The sequence below is a fragment of the Aplidium turbinatum genome, chromosome 6, assembly GCF_918807975.1.
Source record: "Aplidium turbinatum chromosome 6, kaAplTurb1.1, whole genome shotgun sequence".
Lineage (NCBI taxonomy): Eukaryota > Metazoa > Chordata > Ascidiacea > Aplousobranchia > Polyclinidae > Aplidium > Aplidium turbinatum.
The window spans coordinates 17,805,783-17,812,074 of NC_137477.1; positions in this window are offsets into that span (position 1 = coordinate 17,805,783).

The following is a 6,292-nucleotide window of genomic DNA, read 5'->3' on the forward strand; positions in this document are numbered from 1 at the left end:
GGACTGCAATTTCAGACAAGTTTCTGCTGAACAGCATAAAGAGGTCTCAATTCGTGATGCCTTTATCACTGGACTGAAGTCAGGTTTTATAAAACAACGCCTTTTAGAACAAGAAGGTCAATTTACTCTACAAGCAGAGTCCAGCAAAGCATGCTCTTTAGACCTTGCCCAGAAAAATTCAAGCATCTATGATGTTGGTTCATCTGCTACTGCATCAACAGCGTCACAGTGTTCAGATAATATTCCTGATTGTCTCGTCGAGGAAGAACAGTCTGCAGCTCTCGTTTCCAATTCACAACGTAATCCTAGAAAATACTTTTTTCTGTGGTGGATCAATGTACAGAAGAATTAACTGCCCAGCTCAGAAAAAAGAATGCTATAACTGCGGTAAAACCGGCCACTTTGCTAAAGTTTGCAAAAGCAAAAATAAACCAACTGAAGAAGACAAAGCTGCAACAACTGCATTTCCATGTCTCACATCCAGTTATGTCTGTGGAGCTCCTTCATGTCTCAAAAGCACAACAGTCCAAGCAGTGATATACCTATTCGTAAAAAAAGCACAGGGTATACTGTCAGATTTGCCAAAATGATAAATAATAGGCTACACAACTTGCAAAATATTAATCTTTAGTCTACCATAACATGAATTATCAACATCACAATTGGACGAGAGGTACCACCAAATTGTTTATTTTTCTATGAATACATTCCAAACAGCCTGCCGAGAGGAATCTACATCTTTATCCTCTTTACAAATTTGGGATCTAGTATCCTTAGCTGATTGGTGGTTTAGCAGCCAGGATCTTACATATTTTTAGCGGTAAATTGAGCCACAGATGGTCCATTGCAATTAATAAACATCAAACAGCTCACATTACACTGGTCAACAAAAAAAATTTTTTTTTCTTGCATGGACTTTGAGAACTGATTTAGGGTAACTTTGGGGTGCTGAATCCGAATCTGACCTCAGATTTATCCTATCACGTCAGGTTTGTGAGATATGATAACAGCAAATTGCTACGTTTGTCAAAAGCAGAAGATTTGGCGTTGCGTTTACCACCAACATATGCAGTGCTATAACGAAAGGTTAGTGTTAGACCGGCCAAAACAGCTTAAATAAGGTTACTGAACAAGCATTGCCATAGGTCTGTTTAAATCTTTGTGGTTTCATACAAAACATTGACGAGGTGGGGGTCAGTTATACTTTTAGCCTCCCTTTTAGCTTGTTACTACTGCATAGTTAATACTGTTGCTTAGAAAACAAATTGGTATCAAATTTATACTTATGTACTACATGGCATAGCATCTTTTTACAAATTGGGACTAGGTGGGCAAATTTTCAAAAAAGGGTACTTTTAGCGAGCAAATTATGTTAAAAAGGGCACTTTTCGCGCGTAAATGATGGGAAAAAGTGCATTTTTTTCCGAGCGTAAAACATGTAAAAATATAGATTTCGCAAGAAAGTTGTGGGTAAAAACACATATTATAGGCCTACCTAGGCTAAACTTTTATAATAATAATAATGAGACCTATAATTGATTCCTATATTCATCCTCGCCCACAATATTTTATAAATAATAATGCAATAAAATTTAATCTAGCAACATTTAGTTGCAGAGGTCTCTTGTAGGCTACTAAAGTAAAAAGAAGCAACTGAAAATTGAATGAGGCTGTTCACCAGGCATTAAATTAAATAACATGAGATGTTCTACTGGTGCAAATTAAGCTAAACTATCACAAGATGTATACAGTGACAATCTGCTTTTATTCCGACGTTTCGTCAATCAGACACGACTGACTTCTTCAGGGGGCTAGACCAGGTAGTGTCTACCTGTCTAGCATGGCAAAACACAGGACATATTGCTCAAAACAACTAAACATGCAAAATGAAAATTCAACTTCAGGGCAAAAACTTATCGCGCGCAAAGTTTGAAATAAGTTCGAAAAAAGGGGAGACTTAATTGTTAACGATCAACAAGAAATTAAGTCTTCCCTTTCTTTGCAGAATTAGATGATTCTAAAGAGCTGGTATTTCATTTAGATGAAAATCAGGCAACAAACTTCGGTAATTCAGACTTTTAAAATCTCACGCAAAATTGGAGATAGCCTACTAACAACACAAATTGATAATCTGCTTGAATGGAACATTAATGATAACTTAAGTAAGGTCAAAGGTAGGCTCATACGTTCTGATGTATGCTGAAGTTTTCCATTTAGCTGTTCATTCTCTGCCAAAGAAATAAAATAGTTCAAAATGTGAAGAGTAGGCTATCAAAAACGTTACTTGATCACTTTTATAATCTAAAAAGTTCTATCGAAAAAAGCTGCAAAGTTTTCTCCCTACTGTTATGCCTAATAAACAATTTTTTTTGAAATAAGAAATAGGCCTAGTGCAGAACCTGTTATGCAGCTTCTGTCACTTTTCTTGTTCTTTTGTGATTGATGACTAAGGTTTGAGTAGGCTACCTGGCTGTTGACTGAACTGTTTAGTCTTGCAAATCATTTTCTATGTCTTGGAAATTTAGATCATGCTGCAGTTTTGTCAAACTGCACAGCAATCCGCTCATATTATACAATAACTATAATGAATAACTAGCAGCGAGACATTAACAAACTGATAAAACATTATTGCTCAGTCCGGCATAACCTGCTAATTCTAATGCATCATCACTAGGGCCTGCAAAAGTCAATAGTCAAAATTTTTTAAGGACCTCGTCTGTCCACGAGTCAAAGAATAAAGTTGTTTTCAGCACCTAGGGGACTGTTTCTAAGGATTTTAGGCAAGAGGACAAAATAAAGTCAAAATTGACAATAAAGTCAAAATTTTCAATAAAGTCAAAATTTGTAAAATTATGGCTTTTGACAAACTTTTTGTGTTTCTTCAGAGTAATTTTTGTCAAAATCCTTGTAGAAGCATTGTAAATCAGGAACTGCGACACAATTAATCCATATTAACCCTTAAAAGCAGGAAATATGTCACAATGCTCACTAGGATAACTTTTATCACAAATTGTCCATTGTTTATTTAATGTTACGTAGGTATTTAATTATTCTTAACCCTTAGAAGGTTGGGCTTTCTGGAGTCTTGCTCAGTTTGGGGGGGGGGCTGTCGATTCTTCTTATGCTTTAGGAGTGATATCTCTTTTATTTTTTAAAGCACGGTTTCAAAACTTGGGATTCACTTTGTAAAATTATTCACGCTGAGCATATCCGAAAATTAAAACTATGTGAGTTTTAGAACTGCTCATATACGTTGAAATGTTGAGGTGACTTATGACGTTTGGGTTATTTGGTATTTTTTGATAGAGTAATGAAAAACATGCATTGCAATGTTGTGATTAAATTTTTTTTACATAATCTCAATTTGAATCATTTGATTAACGAATCATTTGATTAACGAGGCCAAATTAATTACTTTCATCCAGTTGGTGGGAAAATTTTGATTAATAGAATATGAAATATTTCAGAGGATGTGCTGAGAAATGCCTTATATCTCTCAATTTATAACCTTTATTCGCTCAAAATTTCAGCTCAATAAAGGTGAATAAAAGTTAGGAAAAGTCAAGAAGTCTCATAGTCGCAGCCTCAGTGGTTTTAGAGATACAAATGTTGATACAAAAAAGTTGAATTGACAGCCCCCCCCCAACCTTCAAAGGGTTAAAAAACACTTCCTCTTCACAAACGTGGTCCTTTCGAAGATCAACAGTTTGGATTTTGGGAATAGCCTACTGACATTCTGCAATACAAAAATGCCTAAGCAAGCTAAATCGTCTTCAGCAAAAGTTAGACAGATTTGTCGAGATTTTCCTGATGAATTTAATGCAACTCCCGGGGGTGATTTAAGGTGCAATTTTTGCGAGTTTTTTATAGTGAAGTGCGATAAAAAGTATTTTGTTGAAAGCCACAGGAAAAGTAAACGCCATCAAGCTGGATTGAAGCGACAACAAGCATCGCAATCAAGGCAAACTTTTATTGAACAAGCCCCTTTTATTGATCACGTTTGGGTCTGAAATCGACATAATATTATGTTTGGGTAATTGGTATCAATTCAAGGAAGAACTGTGACGTCTACAAATAAGCAATTTCGTTAGGTCAAAGTAAAGTCAAAATTTGATAAAAATAAAGACAAAAACAAATTTTTTAGGTCAAAATAAAAATGGCCTTAATCATTAGTCATTACACATACCTAGAAAGAACAAGAAAATTCAGTTGCTTTTAGCCAGAAAGAAGTAAATGAACAGAGTTACAAAACGAAATCTACTTAAAGGGAAACTGTACTCAATTTTAGCCCTAGCCAGTTAAAAATATAAAAATACGACGATTTCGATCGTACCAAAACATACTCCCTATCATTTTTCGTTAAGAAGCAATTGCCGAATCACTTTTATCAAAATTGGAAAGGACTATTTTGATGACATAGGGGTAGGGTTACAGTCTCAAGTCAGCTTCCTGGGTCTATGAGTCATTAATGGTAAAAGCTGTGAGAATCGCGAAGTAGTTGCGCTGACAGGCAAGTTTCGTTCCTAAGAAACGATGTAGCCTACGCATCTAGTAATGCTACCCTATGTTGCTATGGCATAAACATATAAAAATAACTGCAATGAAATACAACGAGTTCCCACGTTCGGTAGCGCTGATAGATCGCAGAAGTGAAGTGTTCCACAAGAATGTAGAAAAACTACAGATTTGCTGTTTTAAGATAAAACTAGGATCAAACAAACAAAAATTAAGTCTTAAAAATTGCCCACCTAGTTTCAAACTAGGGCGGCAAAAAAAGGACTAGGGGGCAAGCGAAGGGACTAGGTGGGAAATTGCCCACCTAACTTATATGTGAAAAGATGCTATGCTACATGGCCTGGATTTCTGGATATAGCACAATGTGTAGGCCTATGTGCAATAAACGCAACGTCAAATCTTCCATTTTTGACAAAAGTAACAATTTGCTGTTATCATGTCTCACAAACCTGACGTGATAGGATAAATCTGAGGTCAGATTCGGATTCAGCACCCCAAAATTACCCTAAATCCATTGAAAAACTCCATGCAAGAAAAGTTGTGTTGACCAGTGAATTAAGCAAGATGATCTTAAACCTGAAAATATTGTTCATTAAACTGAAACCACGTTCACATTCTGCTGTCGAACAAGGTAAAGTTGAAAATAGCTGTCAAGAGAGACTTCAAATTATTGGGCACAATTTCAACTTTTTCACTAAAGTCTCTTAATCCTTGAATTGACTGTATTTCATCAATGTCAAAGCGTTTACAAATTCTTCTCACCTCTACTTCTCCATGACTCAAATTTGCTTCTATCACTTTTCAGGTTGCAAGTTAGCAATATTAACCAGTAGCTGACCATTGTCAGTGTCGGCATTAGTGCAAAGTCCCATTTGCATTTTGCTAACAATGCTCTGAATGAATTGATTCGGGTGAATTGGCACCATTTTAGAATTTTGTATCAGAGGAATATTTCTGAACATTAAATCGCTGCTAAAGTCAACTGTGTTTTTTTCTCCCGGATTTTTCTTGAAACTCTCAATGATTCGTATTGCCCTTTTTATTAAAAGTTCGGCTCTAGGTAAAGTTGTAGGCCTACTTCGAGACTGAAGTTCAATGGATAACATGGATAATTCTTGCAGAACATCATACATTAGGAATCATTAAGGATAGCATACGCACTCTCTTTTGAAAACCAAAGGGTATGGCTACTAGGCCTATTAGTTGCTCGAAAAAGCAGAGAGTATACTGCGTATACCGGCGTATACCCTCGAATACAGCACTGCATATAGGCTACCGTACACAAAAATAACAATTGCGTAAAATAGGCTACAGAGTGAATATTTGTATGCTAGAAGTGTCAACGGGCAAAAAAATCGAACTCCGGCTCCAATCAGTGGCGTAGGAGCATATGCTGCCGCCCCTGGCTTTCGTTGAAAATGCCGCCCTAAGTAGACTGCAGCAAATTTTGAAATAGTTTCATGTTCAAGCAATCTTCTCAATAAAAATAATTACAAATAATGTGCTGCGTCTCAGAAGTTCTATATTGCTTGAGAAAGAAGTCTCACTGTCTCAGCGTTAAGGCCAAAAATAAAAGACAAAAATGTATTAGGCAAATAAAAGATCAATAGCCGCCTCAAAATTGAACTTTTCGAGCTTTCGCCGAAGCAAAATCATCAATAATATCTTCAAAATCAAGCTTTTGAACGTTGTCTCTTTCTATAGAAAGATTCGATAGAGCTGATAGCCGATCAGCATTCATGGTAGAACGTAAATACGACTTTATCATTTTGAGCTT